Source organism: Amblyomma americanum, chromosome 4 (genome assembly GCF_052857255.1).
Source record: "Amblyomma americanum isolate KBUSLIRL-KWMA chromosome 4, ASM5285725v1, whole genome shotgun sequence".
Taxonomy (NCBI): domain Eukaryota; kingdom Metazoa; phylum Arthropoda; class Arachnida; order Ixodida; family Ixodidae; genus Amblyomma; species Amblyomma americanum.
In genome coordinates this window covers 59489540-59513647 of record NC_135500.1, presented here as the reverse complement: position 1 = coordinate 59513647, position 24108 = coordinate 59489540, and positions in this window count along the sequence as shown.

Genomic DNA, 24108 nt, shown 5'->3' with positions numbered 1-24108 from the left:
GACCAGCGAAGCTGATATGTCCACGTAGCCGCGGCTTCGGTACCAATCTGATCTGTTCGCGCCACAGATGGAAGCTGACGAAAACAACGATGCGCAATTGCAGTGCGCGAGGGAGCATTGCAGTTTAACACGAGGCGTGATCAGCGGCGAATATAGCATAGCGCTCTCGTGCAGTGACCAGCGAAGCTGATATGTCCACGTAGGCGCGGCTTCGGTACCAATCTGATCTGTTCGCGCCACAGATGGAAGCTGACGAAAACAACGATGCGCAATTGCACTGCGCGAGAGTGCATTGCAGTATAACACGAGGCGTGATCAGTGGCGAATATAGCATAGCGCTAACGTGCAGTGAACAGCGAAGCTGATATCTCCACGTAGGCGCGGCGTCGGTACCAATCTGATCTGTTCGCGCCACAGATGGAAGCTGACGAAAACAACGATGCGCAATTGCACTGCGCGAGGGAGCATTGCAGTTTAACACGAGGCGTGATCAGTGGCGAATAAAGCATAGCGCTCTCGTGCAGTGACCAGCGAAGCTGATATGTCCACGTAGGCGCGGCTTCGGAACCAATCTGATCTGTTCGCGCCACAGATGGAAGCTGACGAAAACAACGATGCGCAATTGCACTGCGCGAGGGAGCATTGCAGTTTAACACGAGGCGTGATCAGTGGCGAATATAGCATAGCGCTCTCGTGCAGTGACCAGCGAAGCTGATATGTCCACGTAGGCGCGGCTTCGGAACCAATCTGATCTGTTCGCGCCACAGATGGAAGCTGACGAAAACAACGATGCGCAATTGCACTGCGCGAGAGTGCATTGCAGTTTAACACGAGGCATGATCAGTGGCGAATATAGCATAGCGCTCTCGTGCAGTGAACAGCGAAGCTGATATGTCCACGTAGGCGCGGCGTCGGAACCAATCTGATCTGTTCGCGCCACAGATGGAAGCTGTCCAAAACAACGATGCGCAATTGCACTGCGCGAGAGTGCATTGCAGTTTAACACGAGGCGTGATCAGTGGCGAATATAGCATAGCGCTCTCGTGCAGTGACCAGCGAAGCTGATATGTCCACGTAGGCGCGGCTTCGGAACCAATCTGATCTGTTCGCGCCACAGATGGAAGCTGACGAAAACAACGATGCGCAATTGCACTGCGCGAGAGTGCATTGTAGTTTAACACGAGGCGTGATCAGTGGCGAATATAGCATAGCGCTCTCGTGCTGTGACCAGCGAAGCTGATATGTCCACGTAGGCGCGGCTTCGGTACCAATCTGATCTGTTCGCGCCACAGATGGAAGCTGACGAAAACAACGATGCGCAATTGCACTGCGCGAGAGTGCATTGTAGTTTAACACGAGGCGTGATCAGTGGCGAATATAGCATAGCGCTCTCGTGCTGTGACCAGCGAAGCTGATATGTCCACGTAGGCGCGGCTTCGGTACCAATCTGATCTGTTGGCGCCACAGATGGAAGCTGACGAAAACAACGTTGCGCAATTGCACTGCGCGAGAGTGCATTGCAGTTTACCACGAGGCGTGTTCAGTGGCGAATATAGCATAGCGCTCTCGTGCAGTGACCAGCGAAGCTGATATGTCTACGTAGGCGCGGCTTCGGTACCAATCTGATCTGTTCGCGCCACAGATGGAAGCTGACGAAAACAACGATGCGCAATTGCACTGCGCGAGAGAGCATTGCAGTTTAACACGAGGCGTGATCAGTGGCGAATATAGCATAGCGCTCTCGTGATGTGACCAGCGAAGCTGATGTGTTCGCGCAGCCGTGGTTCCGGTGCCAATCTGATCTGTTCGCGCCACAGATGGAAGCTGACGAAAACAACGATGCGTAATTGCACTGCGCGAGAGAGCATTGCAGTTTAACACGAGGCGTGATCAGTGGCGAATATAGCATAGCGCTCTCGTGATGTGACCAGCGAAGCTGATGTGTTCGCGCAGCCGTGGTTCCGGTGCCAATCTGATCTGTTCGCGCCACAGATGGAAGCTGACGAAAACAACGATGCGCAATTGCACTGCGCGAGAGAGCATTGCAGTTTAACACGAGGCGTGATCGGTGGCGAATATAGCATAGCGCTCTCGTGCAGTGACCAGCGAAGCTGATGTGTTCGCGCAGCCGTGGTTCCGGTACCAATCTGATCTGTTCGCGCCACAGATGGAAGCTGACGAAAACAACGATGCGCAATTGCACTGCGCGAGAGAGCATTGCAGTTTAACACGAGGCGTGATCGGTGGCGAATATAGCATAGCGCTCTCGTGATGTGACCAGCGAAGCTGATGTGTTCGCGCAGCCGTGGTTCCGGTGCCAATCTGATCTGTTCGCGCCACAGATGGAAGCTGACGAAAACAACGATGCGTAATTGCACTGCGCGAGAGAGCATTGCAGTTTAACACGAGGCGTGATCAGTGGCGAATATAGCATAGCGCTCTCGTGATGTGACCAGCGAAGCTGATGTGTTCGCGCAGCCGTGGTTCCGGTGCCAATCTGATCTGTTCGCGCCACAGATGGAAGCTGACGAAAACAACGATGCGCAATTGCACTGCGCGAGAGAGCATTGCAGTTTAACACGAGGCGTGATCGGTGGCGAATATAGCATAGCGCTCTCGTGCAGTGACCAGCGAAGCTGATGTGTTCGCGCAGCCGTGGTTCCGGTACCAATCTGATCTGTTCGCGCCACAGATGGAAGCTGACGAAAACAACGATGCGCAATTGCACTGCGCGAGAGAGCATTGCAGTTTAACACGAGGCGTGATCGGTGGCGAATATAGCATAGCGCTCTCGTGATGTGACCAGCGAAGCTGATGTGTTCGCGCAGCCGTGGTTCCGGTACCAATCTGATCTGTTCGCGCCACAGATGGAAGCTGACGAAAACAACGATGCGCAATTGCACTGCGCGAGAGAGCATTGCAGTTTAACACGAGGCGTGATCGGTAGCGAATATAGCATAGCGCTCCCGTGATGTGACCAGCGAAGCTGGTATGTCCACGTAGGCGCGGCTTCGGTACCAATCTGATCTGTTCGCGCTACAGATGGAAGCTGACGAAAACAACGATGCGCAATTGCACTGCGCGAGAGAGCATTGCAGTTTAACACGAGGCGTGATCAGTGGCGAATATAGCATAGCGCTCTCGTGATGTGACCAGCGAAGCTGATGTGTTCGCGCAGCCGTGGTTCCGGTGCCAATCTGATCTGTTCGCGCCACAGATGGAAGCTGACGAAAACAACGATGCGCAATTGCACTGCGCGAGAGAGCATTGCAGTTTAACACGAGGCGTGATCGGTGGCGAATATAGCATAGCGCTCTCGTGATGTGACCAGCGAAGCTGATGTGTTCGCGCAGCCGTGGTTCCGGTACCAATCTGATCTGTTCGCGCCACAGATGGAAGCTGACGAAAACAACGATGCGCAATTGCACTGCGCGAGAGAGCATTGCAGTTTAACACGAGGCGTGATCGGTGGCGAATATAGCATAGCGCTCTCGTGCAGTGACCAGCGAAGCTGGTATGTCCACGTAGGCGCGGCTTCGGTACCAATCTGATCTGTTCGCGCCACAGATGGAAGCTGACGAAAACAACGATGCGCAATTGCACTGCGCGAGAGAGCATTGCAGTTTAACACGAGGCGTGATCAGTGGCGAATATAGCATAGCGCTCTCGTGATGTGACCAGCGAAGCTGATGTGTTCGCGCAGCCGTGGTTCCGGTGCCAATCTGATCTGTTCGCGCCACAGATGGAAGCTGACGAAAACAACGATGCGTAATTGCACTGCGCGAGAGAGCATTGCAGTTTAACACGAGGCGTGATCAGTGGCGAATATAGCATAGCGCTCTCGTGATGTGACCAGCGAAGCTGATGTGTTCGCGAAGCCGTGGTTCCGGTGCCAATCTGATCTGTTCGCGCCACAGATGGAAGCTGACGAAAACAACGATGCGCAATTGCACTGCGCGAGAGAGCATTGCAGTTTAACACGAGGCGTGATCGGTGGCGAATATAGCATAGCGCTCTCGTGCAGTGACCAGCGAAGCTGATATGTCCACGTAGGCGCGGCTTCGGTACCAATCTGATCTGTTCGCGCCACAGATGGAAGCTGACGAAAACAACGATGCGCAATTGCACTGCGCGAGAGAGCATTGCAGTTTAACACGAGGCGTGATCAGTGGCGAATATAGCATAGCGCTCTCGTGATGTGACCAGCGAAGCTGATGTGTTCGCGCAGCCGTGGTTCCGGTGCCAATCTGATCTGTTCGCGCCACAGATGGAAGCTGACGAAAACAACGATGCGTAATTGCACTGCGCGAGAGTGCACTGCAGTTTAACACTAGGCGTGATCAGCGGCGAATATAGCATAGCGCTCTCGTGCAGTGACCAGCGAAGCTATGTCCACGTAGCCGCAGCTTCGGTACCAATCTTATCTGTTCGCGCCACAGATGGAAGCTGACGAAAACAACGATGCGCAATTGCACTGCGCGAGGGAGCATTGCAGTTTAACACGAGGCGTGATCAGTGGCGAATATAGCATAGCGCTCTCGTGCAGTGACCAGCGAAGCTGATATATCCACGTAGGCGCGGCTTCGGTACCAATCTGATCTGTTCGCGCCACAGATGGAAGCTGACGAAAACAACGATGCGCAATTGCACTGCGCGAGAGTGCATTGCAGTTTAACACGAGGCGTGATCAGTGGCGAATATAGCATAGCGCTCTCGTGCAGTGACCAGCGAAGCTGATATGTCCACGTAGGCGCGGCTTCGGTACCAATCTGATCTGTTCGCGCCACAGATGGAAGCTGACGAAAACAACGATGAGCTATTGCACTGCGCGAGAGAGCATTGCAGTTTAACACGAGGCGAGATCAGTGGCGAATATAGCATAGCGCTCTCGTGCAGTGACCAGCGAAGCTGGTATGTCCGCGTAGGCGCGGCTTCGGTACCAATCTGATCTGTTCGCGCCACAGATGGAAGCTGACGAAAACAACAATGCGCAATTGCACTGCGCGAGAGAGCATTGCAGTTTAACACGACGCGAGATCAGTGGCGAATATAGCATAGCGCTCTCGTGCAGTGACCAGCGAAGCTGGTATGTCCGCGTAGGCGCGGCTTCGGTACCAATCGGATCTGTTCGCGCCACAGATGGAAGCTGACGAATACAACGATGAGCTATTGCACTGCGCGAGAGAGCATTGCAGTTTAACACGAGGCGTGATCAGTGGCGAATATAGCATAGCGCTCTCGTGCAGTGACCAGCGAAGCTGATATGTCCACGTAGGCGCGGCTTCGGTACCAATCTGATCTGTTCGCGCCGCAGATGGAAGCTGACGCAAACAACGATGCGCAATTGCACTGCGCGAGAGAGCATTGCAGTTTAACACGAGGCGTGATCAGTGGCGAATATAGCATAGCGCTCTCGTGCAGTGACCAGCGAAGCTCATGTGTTCGCGCAGCCGTGGTTCCGGTACCAATCTAATCTATTCGCGCCACAGATGGAAGCTGACGAAAACAACGATGCGTAATTGCACTGCGCGAGAGTGTATTGCAGTTTAACACGAGGCGTGATCAGTGGCGAATATAGCATAGCGCTCTCGTGCAGTGACCAGAGAAGCTGATATGTCCACGTAGCCGCGGCATCGGTACCAATCTGATCTGTTCGCGCCACAGATGGAAGCTGACGAAAACAACGATGCCCAATTGCACTGCACGAGGGAGCATTGCAGTTTAACACGAGGCGTGATCAGTGGCGAATATAGCATAGCGCTCTCGTGCAGTGACCAGCGAAGCTGATATGTCCACGTAGCCGCGGCTTCGGTACCAATCTGATCTGTTCGCGCCACAGATGGAAGCTGACGAAAACAACGATGCGAAATTGCACTGCGCGAGAGTGCATTGCAGTTTAACACGAGGCGTGATCAGTGGCGAATATAGCATAGCGCTCTCGTGCAGTGACCAGCGAAGCTGATATGTCCACGTAGGCGCGGCTTCGGTACCAATCTGCTCTGTTCGCCCCACAGATGGAAGCTGACAAAAACAACGATGCGCAATTGCACTGCGCGAGGGAGCATTGCAGTTTAACACGAGGCGTGATCAGTGGCGAATATAGCATAGCGCTCTCGTGCAGTGACCAGCGAAGCTGATATGTCGACGTAGCCGCGGCTTCGGTACCAATCTGATCTGTTCGCGCCACAGATGGAAGCTGACGAAAACAACGATGCGCAATTGCACTGCGCGAGATTGCATTGCAGTTTAACACGAGGCGTGATCAGTGGCAAATATACCATAGCGCTCTCGTGCAGTGACCAGCGAAGCTGATATGTCCACGTAGGCGCGGCTTCGGTACCAATCTGATCTGTTCGCGCCACAGATGGAAGCTGACGAAAACAACGATGCGCAATTGCACTGCGCGAGAGTGCATTGCAGTTTAACACGAGGCGTGATCAGTGGCGAATATAGCATAGCGCTCTCGTGCAGTGACCGGCGAAGCTGGTATGTCCGCGTAGGCGCGGCTTCGGTACCAATCTGATCTTTTCGCGCCACAAAAGGAAGCTGACGAAAACAACGATGCGTAATTGCACTGCGCGAGAGTGCACTGAAGTTTAACACGAGGCGTGATCAGCGGCGAAAATAGCATAGCGCTCTCGTCCAGTGACCAGCGAAGCTGATGTGTTCGCGCAGCCGTGGTTCCGGTGCCAATCTGATCTGTTCGCGCCACAGATGGAAGCTGACGAAAACAACGATGCGTAATTGCACTGCGCGAGAGTGCACTGAAGTTTAACACGAGGCGTGATCAGCGGCGAATATAGCATAGCGCTCTCGTGCAGTGACCAGCGAAGCTATGTCCACGTAGCCGCATCTTCGGTACCAATCTTATCTGTTCGCGCCACAGATGGAAGCTGACGAAAACAACGATGCGCAATTGCACTGCGCGAGGGAGCATTGCAGTTTAACACGAGGCGTGATCAGTGGCGAATATAGCATAGCGCTCTCGTGCAGTGACCAGCGAAGCTGATATATCCACGTAGGCGCGGCTTCGGTACCAATCTGATCTGTTCGCGCCACAGATGGAAGCTGACGAAAACAACGATGCGCAATTGCACTGCGCGAGAGTGCATTGCAGTTTAACACGAGGCGTGATCAGTGGCGAATATAGCATAGCGCTCTCGTGCAGTGACCAGCGAAGCTGATATGTCCACGTAGGCGCGGCTTCGGTACCAATCTGATCTGTTCGCGCCACAGATGGAAGCTGACGAAAACAACGATGAGCTATTGCACTGCGCGAGAGAGCATTGCAGTTTAACACGAGGCGAGATCAGTGGCGAATATAGCATAGCGCTCTCGTGCAGTGACCAGCGAAGCTGGTATGTCCGCGTAGGCGCGGCTTCGGTACCAATCTGATCTGTTCGCGCCACAGATGGAAGCTGACGAAAACAACAATGCGCAATTGCACTGCGCGAGAGAGCATTGCAGTTTAACACGACGCGAGATCAGTGGCGAATATAGCATAGCGCTCTCGTGCAGTGACCAGCGAAGCTGGTATGTCCGCGTAGGCGCGGCTTCGGTACCAATCGGATCTGTTCGCGCCACAGATGGAAGCTGACGAAAACAACGATGAGCTATTCCACTGCGCGAGAGAGCATTGCAGTTTAACACGAGGCGTGATCAGTGGCGAATATAGCATAGCGCTCTCGTGCAGTGACCAGCGAAGCTGATATGTCCACGTAGGCGCGGCTTCGGTACCAATCTGATCTGTTCGCGCCGCAGATGGAAGCTGACGCAAACAACGATGCGCAATTGCACTGCGCGAGAGAGCATTGCAGTTTAACACGAGGCGTGATCAGTGGCGAGTATAGCATAGCGCTCTCGTGCAGTGACCAGCGAAGCTCATGTGTTCGCGCAGCCGTGGTTCCGGTACCAATCTAATCTATTCGCGCCACAGATGGAAGCTGACGAAAACAACGATGCGCAATTGCACTGCGCGAAAGTGCATTGCAGTTTAACACGAGGCGTGATCAGTGGCGAATATAGCATAGCGCTCTCGTGCAGTGACCAGAGAAGCTGATATGTCCACGTAGCCGCGGCTTCGGTACCAATCTGATCTGTTCGCGCCACAGATGGAAGCTGACGAAAACAACGATGCGCAATTGCACTGCGCGAGGGAGCATTGCAGTTTAACACGAGGCGTGATCAGTGGCGAATATAGCATAGCGCTCTCGTGCAGTGACCAGCGAAGCTGGTATGTCCGCGTAGGCGCGGCTTCGGTACCAATCTGATCTGTTCGCGCCACAAAAGGAAGCTGACGAAAACAACGATGCGTAATTGCACTGCGCGAGAGTGCACTGCAGTTTAACACGAGGCGTGATCAGCGGCGAAAATAGCATAGCGCTCTCGTCCAGTGACCAGCGAAGCTGATGTCCACGTAGACGCAGCTTCGGTACCAATCTGATCTGTTCGCGCCACAGATGGAAGCTGACCAAAACAACGATGCGCAATTGCACTGCGTGAGGGAGCATTGCAGTTTAACACGAGGTGTGATCAGTGGCGAATATAGCATAGCGCTCTCGTGCAGTGACCAGCGAAGCTGATATGTCCACGTAGGCGCGGCTTCGGTATTAATCTGATCTGTTCGCGCCACAGATGGAAGCTGACGAAAACAACGATCGCAATTGCACTGCGCGAGAGTGCATTGCAGTTTAACACGAGGCGTGATCAGTGGCGAATATAGCATAGCGCTCTCGTGCAGTGACCAGAGAAGCTGATATGTCCACGTAGCCGCGGCTTCGGTACCAATCTGATCTGTTCGCGCCACAGGTGGAAGCTGACGAAAACAACGATGCGCAATTGCACTGCGCGAGGGAGCATTGCAGTTTAACACGAGGCGTGATCAGTGGCGAATATAGCATAGCGCTCTCGTGCAGTGACCAGCGAAGCTGGTATGTCCGCGTAGGCGCGGCTTCGGTACCAATCTGATCTGTTCGCGCCACAAAAGGAAGCTGACGAAAACAACGATGCGTAATTGCACTGCGCGAGAGTGCACTGCAGTTTAACACGAGGCGTGATCAGTGGCGAATATAGCATAGCGCTCTCGTGCAGTGACCAGAGAAGCTGATATGTCCACGTAGCCGCGGCTTCGGTACCAATCTGATCTGTTCGCGCCACAGATGGAAGCTGACGAAAACAACGATGCGCAATTGCACTGCGCGAGGGAGCATTGCAGTTTAACACGAGGCGTGATCAGTGGCGAATATAGCATAGCGCTCTCGTGCAGTGACCAGCGAAGCTGATATGTCCACGTAGCCGCGGCTTCGGTACCAATCTGATCTGTTCGCGCCACAGATGGAAGCTGACGAAAACAACGATGCGCAATTGCACTGCGCGAGATTGCATTGCAGTTTAACACGAGGCGTGATCAGTGGCAAATATACCATAGCGCTCTCGTGCAGTGACCAGCGAAGCTGATATGTCCACGTAGGCGCGGCTTCGGTACCAATCTGATGTGTTCGCGCCACAGGTGGAAGCTGACGAAAACAACGATGCGCAATTGCACTGCGCGAGAGTGCATTGCAGTTTAACACGAGGCGTGATCAGTGGCGAATATAGCATAGCGCTCTCGTGCAGTGACCAGCGAAGCTGGTATGTCCGCGTAGGCGCGGCTTCGGTACCAATCTGATCTGTTCGCGCCACAAAACGAAGCTGACGAAAACAACGATGCGTAATTGCACTGCGCGAGAGTGCACTGCAGTTTAACACGAGGCGTGATCAGCGGCGAAAATAGCATAGCGCTCTCGTCCAGTGACCAGCGAAGCTGATGTCCACGTAGCCGCAGCTTCGGTACCAATCTGATCTGTTCGCGCCACAGATGGAAGCTGACCAAAACAACGATGCGCAATTGCACTGCGTGAGGGAGCTTTGCAGTTTAACACGAGGTGTGATCAGTGGCGAATATAGCATAGCGCTCTCGTGCAGTGACCAGCGAAGCTGATATGTCCACGTAGGCGCGGCTTCGGTATTAATCTGATCTGTTCGCGCCACAGATGGAAGCTGACGAAAACAACGATCGCAATTGCACTGCGCGAGAGTGCATTGCAGTTTAACACGAGGCGTGATCAGTGGCGAATATAGCATAGCGCTCTCGTGCAGTGACCAGAGAAGCTGATATGTCCACGTAGCCGCGGCTTCGGTACCAATCTGATCTGTTCGCGCCACAGGTGGAAGCTGACGAAAACAACGATGCGCAATTGCACTGCGCGAGGGAGCATTGCAGTTTAACACGAGGCGTGATCTGTGGCGAATATAGCATAGCGCTCTCGTGCAGTGACCAGCGAAGCTGGTATGTCCGCGTAGGCGCGGCTTCGGTACCAATCTGATCTGTTCGCGCCACAAAAGGAAGCTGACGAAAACAACGATGCGTAATTGCACTGCGCGAGAGTGCACTGCAGTTTAACACGAGGCGTGATCAGTGGCGAATATAGCATAGCGCTCTCGTGCAGTGACCAGAGAAGCTGATATGTCCACGTAGCCGCGGCTTCGGTACCAATCTGATCTGTTCGCGCCACAGATGGAAGCTGACGAAAACAACGATGCGCAATTGCACTGCGCGAGAGTGCATTGCAGTTTAACACGAGGCGTGATCAGTGGCGAATATAGCATAGCGCTCTCGTGCAGTGACCAGCGAAGCTGATATGTCCACGTAGGCGCGGCTTCGGTACCAATCTGATCTGTTCGCGCCACAGATGGAAGCTGACGAAAACAACGATGTGCAATTGCACTGCGCGAGAGAGCATTGCAGTTTAACACGAGGCGTGATCGGTGGCGAATATAGCATAGCGCTCTCGTGCAGTGACCAGCGAAGCTGGTATGTCCACGTAGGCGCGGCTTCGGTACCAATCTGATCTGTTCGCGCCACAGATGGAAGCTGACGAAAACAACGATGCGCAATTGCACTGCGCGAGAGAGCATTGCAGTTTAACACGAGGCTTGATCAGTGGCGAATATAGCATAGCGCTCTCGTGATGTGACCAGCGAAGCTGATGTGTTCGCGCAGCCGTGGTTCCGGTGCCAATCTGACCTGTTCGCGCCACAGATGGAAGCTGACGAAAACAACGATGCGTAATTGCACTGCGCGAGAGAGCATTGCAGTTTAACACGAGGCGTGATCAGTGGCGAATATAGCATAGCGCTCTCGTGATGTGACCAGCGAAGCTGATGTGTTCGCGCAGCCGTGGTTCCGGTGCCAATCTGATCTGTTCGCGCCACAGATGGAAGCTGACGAAAACAACGATGCGCAATTGCACTGCGCGAGAGAGCATTGCAGTTTAACACGAGGCGTGATCGGTGGCGAATATAGCATAGCGCTCTCGTGCAGTGACCAGCGAAGCTGATATGTCCACGTAGGCGCGGCTTCGGTACCAATCTGATCTGTTCGCGTCACAGATGGAAGCTGACGAAAACAACGATGCGCAATTGCACTGCGCGAGAGAGCATTGCAGTTTAACACGAGGCGTGATCAGTGGCGAATATAGCATAGCGCTCTCGTGATGTGACCAGCGAAGCTGATGTGTTCGCGCAGCCGTGGTTCCGGTGCCAATCTGATCTGTTCGCGCCACAGATGGAAGCTGACGAAAACAACGATGCGTAATTGCACTGCGCGAGAGTGCACTGCAGTTTAACACGAGGCGTGATCAGCGGCGAATATAGCATAGCGCTCTCGTGCAGTGACCAGCGAAGCTATGTCCACGTAGCCGCAGCTTCGGTACCAATCTTATCTGTTCGCGCCACAGATGGAAGCTGACGAAAACAACGATGCGCAATTGCACTGCGCGAGGGAGCATTGCAGTTTAACACGAGGCGTGATCAGTGGCGAATATAGCATAGCGCTCTCGTGCAGTGACCAGCGAAGCTGATATATCCACGTAGGCGCGGCTTCGGTACCAATCTGATCTGTTCGCGCCACAGATGGAAGCTGACGAAAACAACGATGCGCAATTGCACTGCGCGAGAGTGCATTGCAGTTTAACACGAGGCGTGATCAGTGGCGAATATAGCATAGCGCTCTCGTGCAGTGACCAGCGAAGCTGATATGTCCACGTAGGCGCGGCTTCGGTACCAATCTGATCTGTTCGCGCCACAGATGGAAGCTGACGAAAACAACGATGAGCTATTGCACTGCGCGAGAGAGCATTGCATTTTAACACGAGGCGAGATCAGTGGCGAATATAGCATAGCGCACTCGTGCAGTGACCAGCGAAGCTGGTATGTCCGCGTAGGCGCGGCTTCGGTACCAATCTGATCTGTTCGCGCCACAGATGGAAGCTGACGAAAACAACAATGCGCAATTGCACTGCGCGAGAGAGCATTGCAGTTTAACACGACGCGAGATCAGTGGCGAATATAGCATAGCGCTCTCGTGCAGTGACCAGCGAAGCTGGTATGTCCGCGTAGGCGCGGCTTCGGTACCAATCGGATCTGTTCGCGCCACAGATGGAAGCTGACGAAAACAACGATGAGCTATTGCACTGCGCGAGAGAGCATTGCAGTTTAACACGAGGCGTGATCAGTGGCGAATATAGCATAGCGCTCTCGTGCAGTGACCAGCGAAGCTGATATGTCCACGTAGGCGCGGCTTCGGTACCAATCTGATCTGTTCGCGCCGCAGATGGAAGCTGACGCAAACAACGATGCGCAATTGCACTGCGCGAGAGAGCATTGCAGTTTAACACGAGGCGTGATCAGTGGCGAATATAGCATAGCGCTCTCGTGCAGTGACCAGCGAAGCTCATGTGTTCGCGCAGCCGTGGTTCCGGTACCAATCTAATCTATTCGCGCCACAGATGGAAGCTGACGAAAACAACGATGCGTAATTGCACTGTGCGAGAGTGTATTGCAGTTTAACACGAGGCGTGATCAGTGGCGAATATAGCATAGCGCTCTCGTGCAGTGACCAGAGAAGCTGATATGTCCACGTAGCCGCGGCTTCGGTACCAATCTGATCTGTTCGCGCCACAGATGGAAGCTGACGAAAACAACGATGCCCAATTGCACTGCACGAGGGAGCATTGCAGTTTAACACGAGGCGTGATCAGTGGCGAATATAGCATAGCGCTCTCGTGCAGTGACCAGCGAAGCTGATATGTCCACGTAGCCGCGGCTTCGGTACCAATCTGATCTGTTCGCGCCACAGATGGAAGCTGACGAAAACAACGATGCGCAATTGCACTGCGCGAAAGTGCATTGCAGTTTAACACGAGGCGTGATCAGTGGCGAATATAGCATAGCGCTCTCGTGCAGTGACCAGAGAAGCTGATATGTCCACGTAGCCGCGGCTTCGGTACCAATCTGATCTGTTCGCGCCACAGATGGAAGCTGACGAAAACAACGATGCGCAATTGCACTGCGCGAGGGAGCATTGCAGTTTAACACGAGGCGTGATCAGTGGCGAATATAGCATAGCGCTCTCGTGCAGTGACCAGCGAAGCTGATATGTCCACGTAGCCGCGGCTTCGGTACCAATCTGAGCTGTTCGCGCCACAGATGGAAGCTGACGAAAACAACGATGCGCAATTGCACTGCGCGAGGGAGCATTGCAGTTTAACACGATGCGCGATCAGTGGTGAATATAGCATAGCGCTCTCGTGCAGTGACCAGCGAAGCTGATATGTCCACGTAGGCGCGGCTTCGGTATTAATCTGATCTGTTCGCGCCACAGATGGAAGCTGACGAATACAACGATGCGCAATTGCACTGCGCGAGAGTGCATTGCAGTTTAACACGAGGCGTGATCAGTGGCGAATATAGCATAGCGCTCTCGTGCAGTGACCAGAGAAGCTGATATGTCCACGTAGACGCGGCTTCGGTACCAATCTGATCTGTTCGCGCCACAGATGGAAGCTGACGAAAACAACGATGCGCAATTGCACTGCGCGAGATTGCATTGCAGTTTAACACGAGGCGTGATCAGTGGCAAATATACCATAGCGCTCTCGTGCAGTGACCAGCGAAGCTGATATGTCCACGTAGGCGCGGCTTCGGTACCAATCTGATCTGTTCGCGCCACAGATGGAAGCTGACCAAAACAACGATGCGCAATTGCACTGCGTGAGGGAGCTTTGCAGTTTAACACGAGGTGTGATCAGTGGCGAATATAGCATAGCGCTCTCGTGCAGTGACCAGCGAAGCTGATATGTCCACGTAGGCGCGGCTTCGGTATTAATCTGATCTGTTCGCGCCACAGATGGAAGCTGACGAAAACAACGATCGCAATTGCACTGCGCGAGAGTGCATTGCAGTTTAACACGAGGCGTGATCAGTGGCGAATATAGCATAGCGCTCTCGTGCAGTGACCAGAGAAGCTGATATGTCCACGTAGCCGCGGCTTCGGTACCAATCTGATCTGTTCGCGCCACAGGTGGAAGCTGACGAAAACAACGATGCGCAATTGCACTGCGCGAGGGAGCATTGCAGTTTAACACGAGGCGTGATCTGTGGCGAATATAGCATAGCGCTCTCGTGCAGTGACCAGCGAAGCTGGTATGTCCGCGTAGGCGCGGCTTCGGTACCAATCTGATCTGTTCGCGCCACAAAAGGAAGCTGACGAAAACAACGATGCGTAATTGCACTGCGCGAGAGTGCACTGCAGTTTAACACGAGGCGTGATCAGTGGCGAATATAGCATAGCGCTCTCGTGCAGTGACCAGAGAAGCTGATATGTCCACGTAGCCGCGGCTTCGGTACCAATCTGATCTGTTCGCGCCACAGATGGAAGCTGACGAAAACAACGATGCGCAATTGCACTGCGCGAGAGTGCATTGCAGTTTAACACGAGGCGTGATCAGTGGCGAATATAGCATAGCGCTCTCGTGCAGTGACCAGCGAAGCTGATATGTCCACGTAGGCGCGGCTTCGGTACCAATCTGATCTGTTCGCGCCACAGATGGAAGCTGACGAAAACAACGATGTGCAATTGCACTGCGCGAGAGAGCATTGCAGTTTAACACGAGGCGTGATCGGTGGCGAATATAGCATAGCGCTCTCGTGCAGTGACCAGCGAAGCTGGTATGTCCACGTAGGCGCGGCTTCGGTACCAATCTGATCTGTTCGCGCCACAGATGGAAGCTGACGAAAACAACGATGCGCAATTGCACTGCGCGAGAGAGCATTGCAGTTTAACACGAGGCTTGATCAGTGGCGAATATAGCATAGCGCTCTCGTGATGTGACCAGCGAAGCTGATGTGTTCGCGCAGCCGTGGTTCCGGTGCCAATCTGACCTGTTCGCGCCACAGATGGAAGCTGACGAAAACAACGATGCGTAATTGCACTGCGCGAGAGAGCATTGCAGTTTAACACGAGGCGTGATCAGTGGCGAATATAGCATAGCGCTCTCGTGATGTGACCAGCGAAGCTGATGTGTTCGCGCAGCCGTGGTTCCGGTGCCAATCTGATCTGTTCGCGCCACAGATGGAAGCTGACGAAAACAACGATGCGCAATTGCACTGCGCGAGAGAGCATTGCAGTTTAACACGAGGCGTGATCGGTGGCGAATATAGCATAGCGCTCTCGTGCAGTGACCAGCGAAGCTGATATGTCCACGTAGGCGCGGCTTCGGTACCAATCTGATCTGTTCGCGTCACAGATGGAAGCTGACGAAAACAACGATGCGCAATTGCACTGCGCGAGAGAGCATTGCAGTTTAACACGAGGCGTGATCAGTGGCGAATATAGCATAGCGCTCTCGTGATGTGACCAGCGAAGCTGATGTGTTCGCGCAGCCGTGGTTCCGGTGCCAATCTGATCTGTTCGCGCCACAGATGGAAGCTGACGAAAACAACGATGCGTAATTGCACTGCGCGAGAGTGCACTGCAGTTTAACACGAGGCGTGATCAGCGGCGAATATAGCATAGCGCTCTCGTGCAGTGACCAGCGAAGCTATGTCCACGTAGCCGCAGCTTCGGTACCAATCTTATCTGTTCGCGCCACAGATGGAAGCTGACGAAAACAACGATGCGCAATTGCACTGCGCGAGGGAGCATTGCAGTTTAACACGAGGCGTGATCAGTGGCGAATATAGCATAGCGCTCTCGTGCAGTGACCAGCGAAGCTGATATATCCACGTAGGCGCGGCTTCGGTACCAATCTGATCTGTTCGCGCCACAGATGGAAGCTGACGAAAACAACGATGCGCAATTGCACTGCGCGAGAGTGCATTGCAGTTTAACACGAGGCGTGATCAGTGGCGAATATAGCATAGCGCTCTCGTGCAGTGACCAGCGAAGCTGATATGTCCACGTAGGCGCGGCTTCGGTACCAATCTGATCTGTTCGCGCCACAGATGGAAGCTGACGAAAACAACGATGAGCTATTGCACTGCGCGAGAGAGCATTGCAGTTTAACACGAGGCGAGATCAGTGGCGAATATAGCATAGCGCACTCGTGCAGTGACCAGCGAAGCTGGTATGTCCGCGTAGGCGCGGCTTCGGTACCAATCTGATCTGTTCGCGCCACAGATGGAAGCTGACGAAAACAACAATGCGCAATTGCACTGCGCGAGAGAGCATTGCAGTTTAACACGACGCGAGATCAGTGGCGAATATAGCATAGCGCTCTCGTGCAGTGACCAGCGAAGCTGGTATGTCCGCGTAGGCGCGGCTTCGGTACCAATCGGATCTGTTCGCGCCACAGATGGAAGCTGACGAAAACAACGATGAGCTATTGCACTGCGCGAGAGAGCATTGCAGTTTAACACGAGGCGTGATCAGTGGCGAATATAGCATAGCGCTCTCGTGCAGTGACCAGCGAAGCTGATATGTCCACGTAGGCGCGGCTTCGGTACCAATCTGATCTGTTCGCGCCGCAGATGGAAGCTGACGCAAACAACGATGCGCAATTGCACTGCGCGAGAGAGCATTGCAGTTTAACACGAGGCGTGATCAGTGGCGAATATAGCATAGCGCTCTCGTGCAGTGACCAGCGAAGCTCATGTGTTCGCGCAGCCGTGGTTCCGGTACCAATCTAATCTATTCGCGCCACAGATGGAAGCTGACGAAAACAACGATGCGTAATTGCACTGTGCGAGAGTGTATTGCAGTTTAACACGAGGCGTGATCAGTGGCGAATATAGCATAGCGCTCTCGTGCAGTGACCAGAGAAGCTGATATGTCCACGTAGCCGCGGCTTCGGTACCAATCTGATCTGTTCGCGCCACAGATGGAAGCTGACGAAAACAACGATGCCCAATTGCACTGCACGAGGGAGCATTGCAGTTTAACACGAGGCGTGATCAGTGGCGAATATAGCATAGCGCTCTCGTGCAGTGACCAGCGAAGCTGATATGTCCACGTAGCCGCGGCTTCGGTACCAATCTGATCTGTTCGCGCCACAGATGGAAGCTGACGAAAACAACGATGCGCAATTGCACTGCGCGAAAGTGCATTGCAGTTTAACACGAGGCGTGATCAGTGGCGAATATAGCATAGCGCTCTCGTGCAGTGACCAGAGAAGCTGATATGTCCACGTAGCCGCGGCTTCGGTACCAATCTGATCTGTTCGCGCCACAGATGGAAGCTGACGAAAACAACGATGCGCAATTGCACTGCGCGAGGGAGCATTGCAGTTTAACACGAGGCGTGATCAGTGGCGAATATAGCATAGCGCTCTCGTGCAGTGACCAGCGAAGCTGATATGTCCACGTAGCCGCGGCTTCGGTACCAATCTGAGCTGTTCGCGCCACAGATGGAAGCTGACGAAAACAACGATGCGCAATTGCACTGCGCGAGGGAGCATTGCAGTTTAACACGATGCGCGATCAGTGGTGAATATAGCATAGCGCTCTCGTGCAGTGACCAGCGAAGCTGATATGTCCACGTAGGCGCGGCTTCGGTATTAATCTGATCTGTTCGCGCCACAGATGGAAGCTGACGAATACAACGATGCGCAATTGCACTGCGCGAGAGTGCATTGCAGTTTAATACGAGGCGTGATCAGTGGCGAATATAGCATAGCGCTCTCGTGCAGTGACCAGAGAAGCTGATATGTCCACGTAGCCGCGGCTTCGGTACCAATCTGATCTGTTCGCGCCACAGATGGAAGCTGACGAAAACAACGATGCGCAATTGCACTGCGCGAGATTGCATTGCAGTTTAACACGAGGCGTGATCAGTGGCAAATATACCATAGCGCTCTCGTGCAGTGACCAGCGAAGCTGATATGTCCACGTAGGCGCGGCTTCGGTACCAATCTGATCTGTTCGCGCCACAGATGGAAGCTGACGAAAACAACGATGCGCAATTGCACTGCGCGAGAGTGCATTGCAGTTTAACACGAGGCCTGATCAGTGGCGAATATAGCATAGCGCTCTCGTGCAGTGACCAGCGAAGCTGGTATGTCCGCGTAGGCGCGGCTTCGGTACCAATCTGATCTGTTCGCGCCACAAAAGGAAGCTGACGAAAACAACGATGCGTAATTGCACTGCGCGAGAGTGCACTGCAGTTTAACACGAGGCGTGATCAGCGGCGAAAATAGCATAGCGCTCTCGTCCAGTGACCAGCGAAGCTGATGTCCACGTAGCCGCAGCTTCGGTTCCAATCTGATCTGTTCGCGCCACAGATGGAAGCTGACCAAAACAACGATGCGCAATTGCACTGCGTGAGGGAGCATTGCAGTTTAACACGAGGTGTGATCAGTGGCGAATATAGCATAGCGCTCTCGTGCAGTGACCAGCGAAGCTGATATGTCCACGTAGGCGCGGCTTCGGTATTAATCTCATCTGTTCGCGCCACAGATGGAAGCTGACGAAAACAACGATCGCAATTGCACTGCGCGAGAGTGCATTGCAGTTTAACACGAGGCGTGATCAGTGGCGAATATAGCATAGCGCTCTCGTGCAGTGACCAGAGAAGCTGATATGTCCACGTAGCCGCGGCTTCGGTACCAATCTGATCTGTTCGCGCCACAGGTGGAAGCTGACGAAAACAACGATGCGCAATTGCACTGCGCGAGGGAGCATTGCAGTTTAACACGAGGCGTGATCAGTGGCGAATATAGCATAGCGCTCTCGTGCAGTGACCAGCGAAGCTGGTATATCCGCGTAGGCGCGGCTTCGGTACCAATCTGATCTGTTCGCGCCACGAAAGGAAGCTGACGAAAACAACGATGCGTAATTGCACTGCGCGAGAGTGCACTGCAGTTTAACACGAGGCGTGATCAGTGGCGAATATAGCATAGCGCTCTCGTGCAGTGACCAGAGAAGCTGATATGTCCACGTAGCCGCGGCTTCGGTACCAATCTGATCTGTTCGCGCCACAGATGGAAGCTGACGAAAACAACGATGCGCAATTGCACTGCGCGAGGGAGCATAGCAGTTTAACACGAGGCGTGATCAGTGGCGAATATAGCATAGCGCTCTCGTGCAGTGACCAGCGAAGCTGATATGTCCACGTAGCCGCGGCTTCGGTACCAATCTGATCTGTTCGCGCCACAGATGGAAGCTGACGAAAACAACGATGCGCAATTGCACTGCGCGAAAGTGCATTGCAGTTTAACACGAGGCGTGATCAGTGGCGAATATAGCATAGCGCTCTCGTGCAGTGACCAGCGAAGCTGATATGTTCACGTAGGCGCGGCTTCGGTACCAATCAGATCTGTTCGCGCCACAGATGGAAGCTGACGAAAACAACGATGCGCAATTGCACTGCGCGAGAGTGCATTGCAGTTTAACACGAGGCGTGATCAGTGGCGAATATAGCATAGCGCTCTCGTGCAGTGACCAGCGAAGCTGATATGTCCACGTAGGCGCGGCTTCGGTACCAATCTGATCTGTTCGCGCCACAGATGGAAGCTGACGAAAACAACGATGTGCAATTGCACTGCGCGAGGGAGCATTGCAGTTTAACACTAGGCGTGATCAGTGGCGAATATAGCATAGCGCTCTTGTGCAGTGACCAGCGAAGCTGATATGTCCACGTAGGCGCGGCTTCGGTATTAATCTGATCTGTTCGCGCCACAGATGGAAGCTGACGAAAACAACGATGCGCAATTGCACTGTGCGAGGGAGCATTGCAGTTTAACACGAGGCGTGATCAGTGGCCAATATAGCATAGCGCTCTCGTGCAGTGACCAGCGAAGCTGATATGTCCACGTAGCCGTGGCTTCGGTACCAATCTGATCTGTTCGCGCCACAGATGGAAGCTGACGAAAACAACGATGCGCAATTGCACTGCGCGAGGGAGCATTGCAGTTTAACACGAGGCCTGATCAGTGGCGAATATAGCATAGCGCTCTCGTGCAGTGACCAGCGAAGCTGATATGTCCACGTAGCCGTGGCTTCGGTACCAATCTGATCTGTTCGCGCCACAGATGGAAGCTGACGAAAACAACGATGCGCAATTGCACGGCGCGAGGGAGCATTGCAGTTTAACACGAGGCGTGATCAGTGGCGAATATAGCATAGCGCTCTCGTGCAGTGACAAGCGAAGCTGATATGTCCACGTAGGCGCGGCTTCGGTACCAATCTGATCTGTCCGCGCCACAGATGGAAGCTGACGAAAACAACGATGCGCAATTGCACTGCGCGAGGGAGCATTGCAGTTTAACACGAGGCGTGATCAGTGGCGAATATAGCATAGCGCTCTCGTGCAGTGACCAGCGAAGCTGATATGTCCACGTAGCCGCGGCTTCGGTACCAATCTGATCTGTTCGCGCCACAGATGGAAGCTGACGAAAACAACGATGCGCAATTGCACTGCGCGAGGGAGCATTGCAGTTTAACACGAGGCGTGATCAGTGGCAAATATAACATAGCGCTCTCGTGCAGTGACCAGCGAAGCTGATATGTCCACGTAGCCGTGGCTTCGGTACCAATCTGATCTGTTCGCGCCACAGATGGAAGCTGACGAAAACAACGATGCGCAATTGCACTGCGCGAGGGAGCATTGCAGTTTAACACGAGGCGTGATCAGTGGCGAATATAGCATAGCGCTCTCGTGCAGTGACAAGCGAAGCTGATATGTCCACGTAGGCGCGGCTGCGGTACCAATCTGATCTGTTCGCGCCACAGATGGAAGCTGACGAATACAACGATGCGCAATTGCACTGCGCGAGAGTACATTGCAGTTTAACACGAGGCGTGATCAGTGGCGAATATACAATAGCGCTCTCGTGCAGTGACCAGCGAAGCTGATATGTCCACGTAGTCGCGGCTTCGGTACCAATCTGATCTGATCGCGCCACAGATGGAAGCTGAAGAAAACAACGATGCGCAATTGCACTGCGCGAGAGTGCATTGCAGTTTAACACGAGGCGTGATCAGAGGCGAATATAGCATAGCGCTCTCGTGCAGTGACCAGCGAAGCTGATATGTCCACGTAGGCGCGGCTTCGGTACCAATCTGATCTGTTCGCGCCACAGATGGAAGCTGACGAAAACAACGATGCGCAATTGCCCTGCGCGAGGGAGCATTGCAGTTTAACACGAGGCGTGATCAGTGGCGAATATAGCATAGCGCTCTCGTGCAGTGACCAGCGAAGCTGATATGTCCACGTAGCCGCGGCTTCGGTACCAAACTGATCTGTTCGCGCCACAGATGGAAGCTGACGAAAACAACGAGGCGTAATTGCACTGCGCGAGGGAGCATTGCAGTTTAACACGAGGCGTGATCAGTGGCAAATATAGCATAGCGCTCTCGTGCAGTGACCAGCGAAGCTGATATGTCCACATAGCCGCGGCTTCGGTAACAATCTGTTCTGTTCGCGCCACAGATGGAAGCTGACGAAAACAAAGATGCGCAATTGCACTGCGCGAGGGAGCATTGCAGTTTAACACGAGGCGTGATCAGTGGCGAATATAGCATAGCGCTCTCGTGCAGTGACCAGAGAAGCTGATATGTCCACGTAGCCGCGGCTTCGGTACCAATCTGATCTGTTCGCGCCACAGATGGAAGCTGACGAAAACAACGATGCGCAATTGCACTGCGCGAGGGAGCATTGCAGTTTAACACGAGGCGTGATCAGTGGCGAATATAGCATAGCGCTCTCGTGCAGTGACCAGCGAAGCTGATATGTCCACGTAGCCGCGGCTTCGGTACCAGTCTGATCTGTTCGCGCCACAGATGGAAGCTGACGAAAACAACGATGCGCAATTGCACTGCGCGAAAGTGCATTGCAGTTTAACACGAGGCGTGATCAGTGGCGAATATAGCATAGCGCTCTCGTGCAGTGACCAGCGAAGCTGATATGTTCACGTAGGCGCGGCTTCGGTACCAATCAGATCTGTTCGCGCCACAGATGGAAGCTGACGAAAACAACGATGCGCAATTGCACTGCGCGAGAGTGCATTGCAGTTTAACACGAGGCGTGATCAGTGGCGAATATAGCATAGCGCTCTCGTGCAGTGACCAGCGAAGCTGATATGTCCACGTAGGCGCGGCTTCGGTACCAATCTGATCTGTTCGCGCCACAGATGGAAGCTGACGAAAACAACGATGCGCAATTGCACTGCGCGAGGGAGCATTGCAGTTTAACACTAGGCGTGATCAGTGGCGAATATAGCATAGCGCTCTTGTGCAGTGACCAGCGAAGCTGATATGTCCACGTAGGCGCGGCTTCGGTATTAATCTGATCTGTTCGCGCCACAGATGGAAGCTGACGAAAACAACGATGCGCAATTGCACGCGCGAGGGAGCATTGCAGTTTAACACGAGGCGTGATCAGTGGCGAATATAGCATAGCGCTCTCGTGCAGTGACAAGCGAAGCTGATATGTCCACGTAGGCGCGGCTTCGGTACCAATCTGATCTGTCCGCGCCACAGATGGAAGCTGACGAATACAACGATGCGCAATTGCACTGCGCGACAGTACATTGCAGTTTAACACGAGGCGTGATCAGTGGCGAATATAGCATAGCGCTCTCGTGCAGTGACCAGCGAAGCTGGTATGTCCGCGTAGGCGCGGCTTCGGTACCAATCTGATCTGTTCGCGCCACAAAAGGAAGCTGACGAAAACAACGATGCGTAATTGCACTGCGCGAGAGTGGACTGCAGTTTAACACGAGGCGTGATCAGCGGCGAAAATAGCATAGCGCTCTCGTCCAGTGACCAGCGAAGCTGATGTCCACGTAGGCGCGGCTTCGGTATTAATCTGATCTGTTCGCGCCACAGATGGAAGCTGACGAAAACAACGATCGCAATTGCACTGCGCGAGAGTGCATTGCAGTTTAACACAAGGCGTGATCAGTGGCGAATATAGCATAGCGCTCTCGTGCAGTGACCAGAGAAGCTGATATGTCCACGTAGCCGCGGCTTCGGTACCAATCTGATCTGTTCGCGCCACAGATGGAAGCTGACGAAAACAACGATGCGCAATTGCACTGCGCGAGGGAGCATTGCAGTTTAACACGAGGCGTGATCAGTGGCAAATATAACATAGCGCTCTCGTGCAGTGACCAGCGAAGCTGATATGTCCACGTAGCCGTGGCTTCGGTACCAATCTGATCTGTTCGCGCCACAGATGGAAGCTGACGAAAACAACGATGCGCAATTGCACTGCGCGAGGGAGCATTGCAGTTTAACACGAGGCGTGATCAGTGGCGAATATAGCATAGCGCTCTCGTGCAGTGACAAGCGAAGCTGATATGTCCACGTAGGCGCGGCTGCGGTACCAATCTGATCTGTTCGCGCCACAGATGGAAGCTGACGAATACAACGATGCGCAATTGCACTGCGCGAGAGTACATTGCACTTTAACACGAGGCGTTATCAGTGGCGAATATACAATAGCGCTCTCGTGCAGTGACCAGCGAAGCTGATATGTCCACGTAGGCGCGGCTTCGGTACCAATCTGATCTGTTCGCGCCACAGATGGAAGGTGAAGAAAACAACGATGCGCAATTGCACTGCGCGAGAGTGCATTGCAGTTTAACACGAGGCGTGATCAGTGGCGAATATAGCATAGCGCTCTCGTGCAGTGACCAGCGAAGCTGATATGTCCACGTAGGCGCGGCTTCGGTACCAATCTGATCTGTTCGCGCCACAGATGGAAGCTGACGAAAACAACGATGCGCAATTGCACTGCGCGAAAGAGCATTGCAGTTTAACACGAGGCGTGATCAGTGGCGAATATAGCAT